Here is a 12,734-nt window from a genome sequence, read left to right as displayed (position 1 = left end):
TCTATTTTAAGTTTTGAAATAAATAATATATAATTAAAGTCTGATAGTTTTTTTTCTGGTTATCAGCAGTGAACATAGGCTGCTGTAGTCAGCAGAGATTTTTTTCTGGTAACTACTTTTAACTGCTTGACTGGCTTTTCTGTTCATAATAACAACAGACTTTATAATAAATGGAAAAGAATTTTGACCAAATGTAAGAAGAGTAAATCCCAGAATGTTAGAACCTTTGTCACGGAAATAAATGAGCAGCTCAGGAGCTTAATAAAACCTACCATGGCCATGTTTGAGGCTTAAATAGTTACCCAAGCTAAAGGCAATCACAAGGCATGTTTTAGTTATGTTTGTAATCTCAAAAGCACAATGCAGGAATGTGCTGAGCTGATTGTGAATGATGTTGCCTTCACTGTGGCTGAAGATATAGTGAACCTACTGGCTGATAAATTTAGCTCTAACTTTACATATCTCACTTCACCATCTCTTCCTAGACATATAACTGAAACTGGCTCACCTCCAGCTATCACCAAGACCAAGTCCATAAAGTGCTATTAAAAGCTAAAATACTGCATCGGTTGGTCCCAACAATATCTCTGGATGCATCTTAAATTGCATAAAGCATGATTTAGCCACACCCCTAACAACACTCAATCTCATTCTTCATACTGGTCTTGTACCAAGCAAATGGAGAACAGCTACAGTCATCACTCTGCATAAGGGAGGGCCTTCCACAGACCCAGGCAGTTACAAACCCATAAGTCTGATCAGCCTCAAATGCAAAGCCATGGAAAGACTTATCATGGAGTTAATCAATCAGGATATAAGGAACTTCCAAACTCTGGACCCATCTCAGTTTGGATTTAAAAATGACAGGACTTGCTTACTCAATCTGGTGGTTTCATTTTGAAAAGACAAAATGGTATATACCACATACCTTGACCTGGCTAAAGCTTCTGACACAATTCTCAACTCAGACATAATAGAAAAGCTAAATAAACTGGGAATAACCCCCTATGTCACCCACTGCACTGGCAACTGGCTCACAGATAGGATGCAGATAGTAAAAATAGGAAGTTGCCTCCACAAATTGAGCAGTCACCAGTCGAGTCCCCCAGGATTCTGTCCTGGGACCTCTTCTATTTGGCATCTACTTTTCTGAAGTAAAACCCAGTTCCAAAGGGCTCTGGCTGACTAACTTTGCAGATGACTGCAAGCTAGGAGCAGTCATTGAATCCCCAAATGACTTAGCCATCCTGAAAAAAGGTTTTTCTCAAATAAATAACTTAAACATGCAAAAATCATGCACCAAAACTAATTCCAAAAAAAAAATCATGCATTAATCTTTGGGAAGTCATCTACCCCAGAAAACTACCACATGGGCAATATTCCCCTAAGAGTTGATCCAGTTGTTTAGGATTTGAGAATGTATGTCATCAGTGACCAACATGTGTCTATTGTTGTGAGAAAGTCCTTCTTTATTGCACATCTTACAGACAAAGGGATTGTGTCTAGATCTATGGATCTCACTGTCCCCATTTACTCAGCCCTCAGTAGGACAGTCATATAATGCCCCTTTACCATGCATCTGTCAAGACACATGCAACAAATTAAATGTTCACAGAGATACTTTAGTAAAAGGATACAAGTCTAAACAACATGTCCTAAATGGACAGAGTCAAAGCCCTGTCACTATACTTGTTATCCGGAAGACTGCTAAGAGGTGACCTGTCTCTGGCATACAAGAGATTGTCTAATCTATTTCTAATGGATTTACTGTATATCAAGTTAAATGCCCTGAAAAATATTTGGTATGGGGATATAAACCTCTTCTGTAACATTAACAGCATGCTTTAGAGGGGCAGGTATATCTCGCAGAAGTTACTGTTGCTGTTGAACAGACTTTCCATTCACATAAAACAAAGTTTATCCATATCCATATTCACAACTTAGATCTATGGATGGCAAACAGAAAATTTACCCCAGTACTGCCCTTGTAATACTAATGGACAGAAGAAGCTCCTAAATGCTTTGTCTCGTGCATCGGTCCCCTCAAATTATTTTTGATATGATTCCAGTTATTCTCATTATTGCTAATATATATAATTATTGACCATGGGATGGGTAAGGCCAAGATTAAACAAAATGGGTAGGTTATTTTGAGCATGAAAAGGGAAACTGGCTAGGCTTAAAATGACCTGCAATAGCCTAGTACTTACCTATGAACCTATAAATAAATATGCCTAGTGCTGACAATTTCACTAGGAATGAGAAGCAATCTCTGATTCAATCACAATGCCCTGTCCTTACTACTAAGAAGTCTACTACAGTTGCATGCTGACCACTCTTGTATGTGATATTGTTATCTTGTTTGTGTCTCTCTTCTTGAATCATTTATTTGCTACTTTTAATCCATTTTCGAGATAGAAGCCTAGAATGGCCTTTACTTCATTATTCCTGTTGCCCTATCCATGTAGACCCAGGCAGTCTTCACATCCTGTTATTTCTATCCTGATATGAACACTCATGCCCCCAAATATCAGTACTAACTCATTTTGTTCCACTTTATCTAGGAGGTCCCGCAGCTACTTTTGAGTGCTCTGTTTTCTTCAGCATCACAAACACAATGTAGGGCATAATCTGAGATTATGAAGATTGCCCTCTGTTTATTTTAAAATCTGATTGACATAAGTCTGATGGTATCCCTCATTGCCTTTGAAAGGCAGTTTCTCATCATAATTCTCAAACCATTTCTAGTCTGTCCTATCCCCCAAATCCCAGCTGAAACTCTTTTCAGCATTGTCTTTTTATTTTGACTCTGGGAAATACCACATTTCCAGTCTTCTCCATGACATCATGTCATCCACTTCCAAGCTGCAGCCTTTCAGAGAACCTATATTCATTGTATATAACCTTACTTCATTTTATCAAGTTGATTGACTTTACATCCAGCTTTCACTCAACAGAGTAATGTTTTGGAGGAGGAATGAGGTTTAAAGGAAGGCAGGAATTGAATGAGTTATGTTATGTCCATCTGACAATGACTGTATAGAAGATTATATGTGACGTATAATATGTGAAGCCAAGAACATGTCAATATTATTTGTTTTAATTTATATAAATCTATGCTTGCCTATGTCACAAGTGACATTTCAATAATTTCAATATTTTTTGTTAAAATAAAGTAACCTAGGCTGAATAATTGGACACTGGCCATCCAGTAGCTTATTGACATGGGACTACTCAAATTTATGTGGAGCAGACACTGGTCAAAAGGGGCACAAATACCTCCCCAGGAATTAGCATGGCTACCTGGCATAATTCATAGTGGATCAGGACCTCAACCCACTTAATACTGAGAAATGCCCGTGCCCTTTTTTGGTGCCATTAGCCAACATGACAAATCACCTGGATCCAAGATTTACACCAATGAGTGGCTAGCCTTTATATGGCAAGCAGGCTATTGCCCGTGTTGTCCAGTGCAGAAGATACTATGTACCATACTTTATGCCTAAAGCACCCGGTCTACTTAACTCTTCCCCTAATGGGTACCAATTAAAGTCTGTGCTGCTGCTGATAACTCCATTCATTTGGGGACACACTGCTGGCATACCTCTCAAATTCAAGTTTTTAGGATGTGGGAGAAATCCCAAACAGATAAAGGGAGAATATGCAAACTCCACACAGATAATGACCAGAGGTCATGACTGAACACTAGGCTTAATGTCTGTGAGGCAAAGATTCTCTCTCTCTCTCTCTCTCTCTCCGTTTCTATTTTGGCTGTACCTATGTTCTCGTAAGTCAAATGTTTCAGCTGTGCCTTAGGTTACTTCTACTGTGAAATCTGAGGTGATCTAAACATTGACTTGAAGTTATTAAAGGATAATAATCACTTATCATTATGGATTTTTGATTATTCACAACTTATTTCTTGCACTCAGTGTCGGATTATAATAAGGATGATCTAGGAGACTGTTAGTGGTCCACATCTCCAGGGGAGCCCATAGCCAGCCAAAACAAGAATTTCATTTCAAAATGTTTTGTTTTAGTCATTCCTGCTAATTCATTTAATTAGCTTATGTGCCGAACATGGCAATCATCAACAAAATGTCATGCAGTTATCACAGAGGACTAAAGCTCTGACTTGTTAAAAAGCTACTTCATGTTCCACGGGTATAGTGTTCAAATCCTTCCACTTTTATTTTCCTTTTTGTGTGACCTTGAGCAAGTCATGTAACCATGCAGTGCTTTGGGGCAATTGGGAATTTGGGCTAGACTCCTTAATGGTCTCCAGGTTTGCATGCCTAGTAATTACCAATGAACCTATGATTAACTTTCTTTAAAAAATAAAAAGCATTAAAATGATAGATACTGTATTTGCCTCTATATACTCAAATAGCCTACCATTTTTCATATCTGCAGCATGGTCTAACAACAGTATTGCCATGGGAGCACTTTATTTGTTTGTTTGTCTGTTTACTCATTCATTTACTTACTAAAAAATAAATTGTTGACTAGTATGCATTTGCATGAAATGAGCTGGAATGTTTATTGTCTGGTCTGGTGTCTCTGAAACAAATTGAAACAGACACTGTCCTTAATTTCAAGACATAACCCTGACTTTGCCTAATATGTGGCTTTCTGTCAAATCATTGAGGATTGCTGTCAGCCAGTCACTAAATGGGGGAGGAATGTGGAATTGCATGAAGGGAATTTCCTTCTTGTTGTATGCACATTTTTTTAAAGTCTGGTTTTACATGCTAGCTTGCATTTGTATGAAATACTTTGCAATATATATGACTACTGGTATAAAATAAACTGTCCTGATTTAGTGGAATATCCCTGACATCTTCTTATATTTTTGGTTTGTGTCTCATAAAATTTGAGGTTTTCTAACCAAATCATTAAGGGTTGAAGTCACTAAATGGAGGCAAGGGGCTCTGGGTGAAGGCACAATGCCTTGCTACATTTGCTCATTCTAAAGTTTGGCTGTACATGACTGATGTGCATTTGTATGAAATAAGCTTGACTATGTATTCTCTGGTAACTGTGTGAAACAAAGTTGAAACTGTTCTTGATTTTGTAGAACATTTCTGACTGCCTCATGTTTTTGGTCTGTTTCTCATATAATTTGTTTTTTTCTAGCAAATCATTGAGGGCTGCAGTCACAAAATGATAAGAAACATCTGACTTTTCTGGCTTCTTATCCTTCAGAAAATGCATGCCAAAGTAAAAACCATCATTGTAGCAAAATTGTAAGCATATTAAAAGCAATATTTAAAATCTTTCCCAGATTTTGAGTCTTTGTCCTTCTTTATTTTTTATCTTGGACCCTGTAGATCAGAGCATGTGTATGTACCTTTAAGAAGCATTTCCAGATGTAGCACATGCATCTAAATACAGAGCACGTGCAGGCAGCAGTGCCATTTTGAGAGACCAGCCAGAGTGTTAACATGTATGAGTGCACTAGTCACTCTGTTTAAACGTTTATTTAAGGTTAAGTTACAAAGCCTCATTTCCTATGTGTTTGTGTGTAATAAAGCTGCTTGAATAGAACCCACAGATGTTTGTCTGTTTTATCCTGACCAGACGAGCGAAATGGTGTCAGAACTGGGATTAAGAGAGCTACTTCTTCAGGCCATGAGGTGCAGAGTTGAAGGTGATGGCAGACTAAGCAAGTTGAGTAAAATGCAACACAGACAAATGAAAAAGGGCCAGAAATGAGCTAAAGGTAAAGAAAACTGCACAAATGATATACTGGGCAAAGAAAATGAAATGGCACAATTATAAGGCAGAAAATGCATTATTAATCAAACAAGTAGCACAAAATGTACAGTATTATTAAGCAAACGAAAGGCACAAACCACATTATTAATTAAATGAAATGTCTGACACCACGATATTTGATAAAACTAGCTAAACTATGCATATGGGGCTCAGAATTATCTTTGGTTTGTATAACAAGCATGTTTAGAGTAAAATGGGCACAAGAAAAGTATAATGAGCATGATAAGAGATTAAAAAGGCATAATGAGTACAATAAAAGGGCAAAATAAGCTTAAAGAGCAAGGTTACTGCATGTTTTTAGTAAAAGACTGTGTTTTGGGCACAAACTATTATTTCACATAGACTGAATCCGTTCAAAGCCTAATTAGAGTTGTTCGAAGTATCTCAGAGTGTGCAAAGTGTTTGCAGAGTGTGTGCTTTATTACGGTGCAATTATTAAAAAGAGTTTGCTGTGTGAAAATTACAGGCATATTTCAAAGTACAGTCAAAGTATAGTCATTTCGAAAAGTTTCTTGTGTGTGCATTTATTAGCAGAAAGCCACCATTTCAGAATGTTTCTTCCACTGTACAGAGTTATTTTGCAAAGTACAGCCATTTTGAAGAGTTCTTGTGCTGTGTACTGTTCATTCGTAAAGTACAGTCATTTTGAAGTATTTCTTACACTGAAAAGTAGTTTCATAAAGTATAGTGATTTCAAAGTTAAGTACAGTGATTTCAAAGTAAAGTACAGTGATTTCAAATTGTTCTTATGCTATAGAGACTTATTTGGCAAAGTGCAGTTATTTCAGAGTTTGTTGTGCTACTGGGCATAATTACAAGTACTGGCATAAAGTTCTGGCATATTTATGTGAGTGTATGTTCATACATGATTTCAAGCACCTTCACTACTGTGTGTTGCTATGGCAGATGCATTTCACAGACCAAGTCCACTTGTGTTTAATCATAATATAGCGGAAAATTGGAGAGTATTCAAGCAGGAATATGATATTTTCATACAAGCAGCTTTTCCTGACAAAGATGCACATACAAAGGCATTCATTTTGCTTAACTTAGCTGGGTTAGAGGCCATTGAAAGAGAGTGTTCATTTGTGTAAGCACCAGAAGTATATGCAAGAGAGGGGGGAAAACATCATATTGTGGTACTGGCTGAATCAAGGGAAGACCCTGAGTGCTTAAAACATAAATTTAGAGGAATGTGCAACCCCCAGACAAATGTTACATTAGAGAGACACTTATTTTATAGAAGAGACCAAAAGCCAGGTGAAACTTTTGCAGCTTATATCACTTTCTCTAGAAACAAAGCTAAAACATACAGATTTGGTAACTTGAAAGATGAGTTAATAAAGGACAGGCTAATGTGTGGAGTTAATAGTGCTGCAGTGAGAAAGTTTTTGCTTCATGGCAGTGATTTAACATTAAGCAAAGTCATAGAGATTTGTCAAACCCATGAGCTCACAGAAATGCACACAAGTATGCTTGTAAGTGATAAGGGCATGGTTTCAGCAGCCTCCAGAGCAAATGTAGACAGCATGCAACACAAGGCAAGCAGAAACAGACCTAAGCACATGGCAGCTGCAACCCCTAGAGGTGTGGCAGGGATTACTCCGAACTTTCTAGCAAATTTCAAGACTAGCTCAGTAAAAAGGGCATTTTCAGTACAATATCAGTTAGTCTGCAAAACCCAAGTCAAGTCTTATTGTTAACTGTTGTAATTGTGGAGCCAATCATGAGTCTAAAAGAGAGAAGTGCTTAGCATTTGGTCAACAATGCCACAAGTGTAAAAATGGAATCATTTTCAAAAGTTTTGTAAATCAGGCAAGCCCCATTCAATTATTAAGAAAGGTCACTCAAAAAAGCAAATTGATCATGTAGAGAGCTGCAACCCCACTTTATATGTAAATGGTGTATCAGTGGTCTGTGAAAAGGTTAATGCAGTAGATTTATTGGCAAAGAATGAAATATTTTGTACTGTCCTGATCAATGGTAAACTCACAGAGCTCAAAGTAGGTACTGATTCAAAGTGTAATGTAATATCAGCAGAAACATTTGCTAAAGTGAGAGCTGGTGAGCAACTTAATTTGATCAATTGTGCAAAGTTTGTTGCTTATGGAGGTGAAGAGGTTCAAACCAAAGGCTCAGTAGTGCTTTCATGTTACTCGGCTGGGAATAGTTACAGCTTGGAATTTTATGTAGTCTGAAGACCCGTGCAGTCATTATTAGGTCTCAGAGACAGTTTGAGACTGAAACTGCTTTCTCTTACCAAAGAAGTACATCATGCAACCACATGTCCCAGTGCCAGCTTTACTGATACTATTTTCTCAGAGTATGGTGATGTGTTTGATGACAAGCTATGCAAACTTCCAGTTGTGTACTCCATGAAAGTAGACCCAGAGGTTAGTCCAGTGGTCAGACCAGCAAGAAGAGTTCCAATAGCTATGCAGGACAAAGTCAAGGTCCAGTTAGACAAAATAGTGCAGCAAGGTATGATTTGTCCAGTCACAGAACCAACTGAGTGGGTATCTTCCATGGTAGCTGCTCATAAGAAAAATTCAAATTAAATCAGAATATGCATTGACCCAAGAGACTTGAACAAGGGATTAAAAAGACCTCATCATCCTATGGATACAGTCAAGGAATGCCAAATGCCACTGTTTTTTCTGTCTTAGATGTGAAACGTTCATCTTGTCAAGTAATGCTTGATCACAAATCTTCAGTACTGGCTACATTCAGTACCCTGTTTGGTAGATACAGATTCCTCAGGATGCCTTTTGGAATAAATTCTGCCAGTGAAGTCTTTCAGCGTGCAATGGAGCAATTTTTTTCAGGATACCAGTGTGCAATAATAGTTGATGATTTACTGGTCGGAGGTAATGGTGAGGCAGAGATCATGACAGAAACGTCAGGAAAGTTCTGGATAGAGTGCGTGAAGTGAATTTAAAGCTCAATCCTCTGAAGGGTAAATTCAAACTACCAGAAGTTACTTATGCATGTCATTTATTTACCAGTACAGGCTTATGACCAGATCCTTCTAAACAAACAGCCATTCTTGAGATGCTAGCTCTAGACAATATCCAAGCTCTACAGAGTTTTCTTTTCATGGTTAACTATTTGGGTAAATTTATTCCTGATTTTAGTGAGTTAACAGCACCTTTGAGAGAGCTAGCAGGCAAAAATGTTGCATGGTCATGGTTAGAACAACACCAGAGAGCATGTAATAACCTTAAACAGCAAATTGCTAGCTTGCCTACATTAAGATACTATGATGTCCACAAACCAGTAGTTCTTTCCTGTGATGCTTAAAAGTTTGGTCTTGATGCAGTTATTCTTCAAGAGGGCAGACCTGTTGCCTACACATCTAGAACTCTTACCCAAACTGAGATGCAGTATGCTGAAATTGAGAAAGAACTTTTGGAAATTGTGTTTGCATGTTTTAAGTTCCATGATTATATCTATGGCCGAGCAATCCAGATAGAAAGTGACATCAACCTCTAGTTACTATTTTAAAGAAGCCTAAGAATTTCGCTCCAGCAAGACTACAAAGAATGATGCTCAAATTGCAAAAGTACAGTTTCAAATGGTCTATACAAAAGGCAAACTTCATTATCTGGCTGACACCTTATCTAGATCATCCAGAAATACCATGAAACAGCTTGATGCAGAGAATTTTGACTTTGATGTTTTGGAAGTATGTAAATTTCTACCACGAGACTTGATGAGCTGAGAGATCATACAAATACTGATCTAATTTTGCAAAAGCTCAACCACTTCATCAATGTAGGATGGCCGTTAAAGCAATCGTGTGTACCGCCTGTGTACTTTCCATACAGAGATGAGATGCTAATGGAAGATGGTATTATTTTCAAAGGACCAAAAGTTGTTGTTCCTTCTTCCTTACAATGTGAATACATTCAGATTTTGCATCGTGGCCACCCAGGTTCTGACTCTACCAAAAGAAGGTCGAGAGGACTAGTATTTTGGCCTTGTCTAGCAAAAAACATTGACAAAGTGCTTTCTTCTTGTTCAGTGTGCGACAGTACTAAGCCACATTTGCAAAAAGAGCCACTTCAGCTAAATCAAATCCCTGAACTACATTGGTCAACAGTAGCAACTGACATATTTGAATGGAACAGTCAGCATTACTTAGAATTGGTAAACTCTTATTCAAACTGATTTGAGATCGATTTGATGCCTAACCTAATGTCCAGTGCTGTTACTACTAAGATGAAATGTAATTTCTCAGTCCATGATAGTCCACACAAATTTATTTCTGAGAATAGTTCTCAGTTTTCCATTCAATTGTTTTAGAGATTTGATAAAGAGTGGGACTTTATCCGTGTTACTAGCAGCCCTGAATAATCTCAGTCAAATGGCCTTGCTGAAGGGTCTACTTCACAATGTTGAAAGCCGACAATATCGATGCTGATATTGTCAGCACCATAACATTGAAAGCGCAGAACATCGTGCAGGTAAATGAAAATCTCCGTAGGGGGAGATTACCATTTACCTCAATGCAGTGCGGTCTCGGATATGGAATATTTAAGTAGGGGGGTGTGGGGGGTGCCCCCCTGCCTATGCTAGTTAGTTTTTATTTATTTATTTATTTATTTATTTATTTATTTATTTATTTTTAAACATTATTCAATGTTTTACTACATCGATCACTAGAGGTCATCCTTTAGTGATTCAATGTAGTTAGATTTCAATAATGTGATATAGCCACTTGCTGAACATACAGTACAGAGTGAAAAGCAATTACTAGAAAGGTCAAAGTGTGACAATACTATTATCTTCTTGAACTTACTCAATCTCAGAAATATACCTCGTGACAATCAACTAGGCTCATCTGCTTAGAGACTTCTGTCTAGGCAAACGAGAATAGCCTTACCTATCAGTTCTAGTTTGTTGATGTCTAATGCTAAAAACAACAGAGCAATCAAAGCCCAACTTTTTAAGAAGCATTCTTCTCAGAAGTCCAGCTATGATAAAAGGAGCAGATTTCTTCGTCCATTAAAAGAAGGAGAGACAGTGAGGATGCAAATGGTGAAAGGCTTTGATCAAAATGGTCAAGTGAGAGGTATATGTACTGAGCCAAGATCCTACTTAGTGGAATCTGAGGGTACAGAGTACAGGAGAAGCTGCAGGCATCTTCTTCTTGTATCAGAAATGATATTGCAGCATCGTACCTATGATACAGACTCTATATCTCAGAATAACCCAGACAATTTTCATACCAAAGAACATGTCACAGTATCCATTCCCATTCCTGATGATGTCCCAGATGTCCCCAAAGTTGAACATCCTTTGAAGACAGTCCCCATTGCTAGATCCAATTCTGACTTTTATGTTACATGAGCAGGTCGTATTTCCAAACCTGGTGTAAAATACACAGCAACTTGGACATAATTGTTTTATATGTGTATAATTTTATATGATTGCATGTCAAATAACTAGTTCTGTATAACTGCATATCAAAAGATAATTTCTGTAAATTGCATGTTATTGAATACTGTCATTTCATATAAGGACTAATTCTCAAAGTGGGAGGTTGTAGATCAGAGCGTGGGTATGTACCTTTAAGAAGTATTTCCAGATGTAGCACGTACATATAAATACAGTGCACATGCAGGCCACAGTGCCTCTACTTTTTTGGTGTCCTGTAGACTACAAGAGCTGCAAAAAGGAGAAAGAGAGACTTTGGTTGATTCTAAGTACCTCCGCTTACTTATTCTTGCTTAAACTTGCTTACTGCACTTTAATCTAATCGTCTTATAAGTTATTGCATTTATTTTAACTGCATTTACTGTTTTTTGGCTACACACTCAAGTGTGCTAGCCTGCTCTGTGTTTAAAATGAATTTATTGCTGTTTTAAGTGTATTTGTTGCTGATCCCCCCCAAAAAGAAATCCCCCAAAGTTCTACTTGTTTGCTTGTTTTCCCAACATTTTCTGTTACCAGAATAATCCAGATTCAGATTTGCTGTATTCAGGACTGTATTGGAGTTTTTGAGTTGCTCAGACCTTTCTGTGATAGCGGAAAGCCTTTCTGCTTATCAGTGGGACTGGTAAGCACTGAACAGCCTATCTATCACTAGAGGAGTGGTTTTCAGCTCTGAAATTGTACCTTATTGGGCTTTTTGGGCTGGATTCTATCCCTTTTAACTTTTTGCCTTAAAAACCTGTGTTTGCATGGGTTTGTGCTTGTTTTAGCTCAGAGGATCCTGTGTTGGTGTCCTGCAGACTACAAGAGCAGCAGAAAGGAGAAACAGAGACTTTGGTTGATTCTAAGTAACTTCATTTACTTATTCTTGCTTAAACTTGCTTACTGCACTTTAATCTCGTCATTTTATAAGTTATTGCATTTATTTTAACTGCATTTACTGTTTTTTGGCTACACACTCAAGTGTGATAGCTTACTCTGTGTTTAAAGTGAATGTATTACTGTTTTAACTGTATTTATTGCTGTTTTCCCAAAAAAACTAAAAGAACCTTGTTTTCTCACCATTTTCTGTTACTAGAATAGACCAGATTCAGATCTGCTGTATTCAGGACTGTATTGGAGTTTCTGAGTTGCCCAGACCTTTCTTGATAGAGGGGAAGCCTTTCTGCTTATCAGTGGGAGTGGTAAGTACTGAGCAGCCTATCTACTGCTAGAGGAGTGGTTTCCAGCTCTGAAATTGTACATTATTGGCCATTTTGGGCTGCATTCTATCCCTTTTAACTTTCTGCCTTAAAAACCCATGTTTGCATAGGTTTGCTCTTGTTTTAGCTCTGCAGATCCTGTTTTGACATCCTGCAAACTACAGGAGCAGCAGAAAGGAGAAAGAAAGACTTTGATTGATTCTAAGTACCCATGTTTACTTATTCTTGCTTAAACATGCTTACTGCACTTTAATGTAGTAATTTTATAAGTTATTGCATTTATTTTAACTGAATTTACTGTTTTTTGGCTACACACTC

Source organism: Protopterus annectens, chromosome 4.part1 (genome assembly GCF_019279795.1).
Source record: "Protopterus annectens isolate FY-2018-M chromosome 4.part1, PAN1.0, whole genome shotgun sequence".
Classification (NCBI taxonomy): domain Eukaryota; kingdom Metazoa; phylum Chordata; order Ceratodontiformes; family Protopteridae; genus Protopterus; species Protopterus annectens.
The sequence above is the reverse complement of the archived record's forward strand: the minus strand, read 5'-3'. Positions refer to the sequence as shown.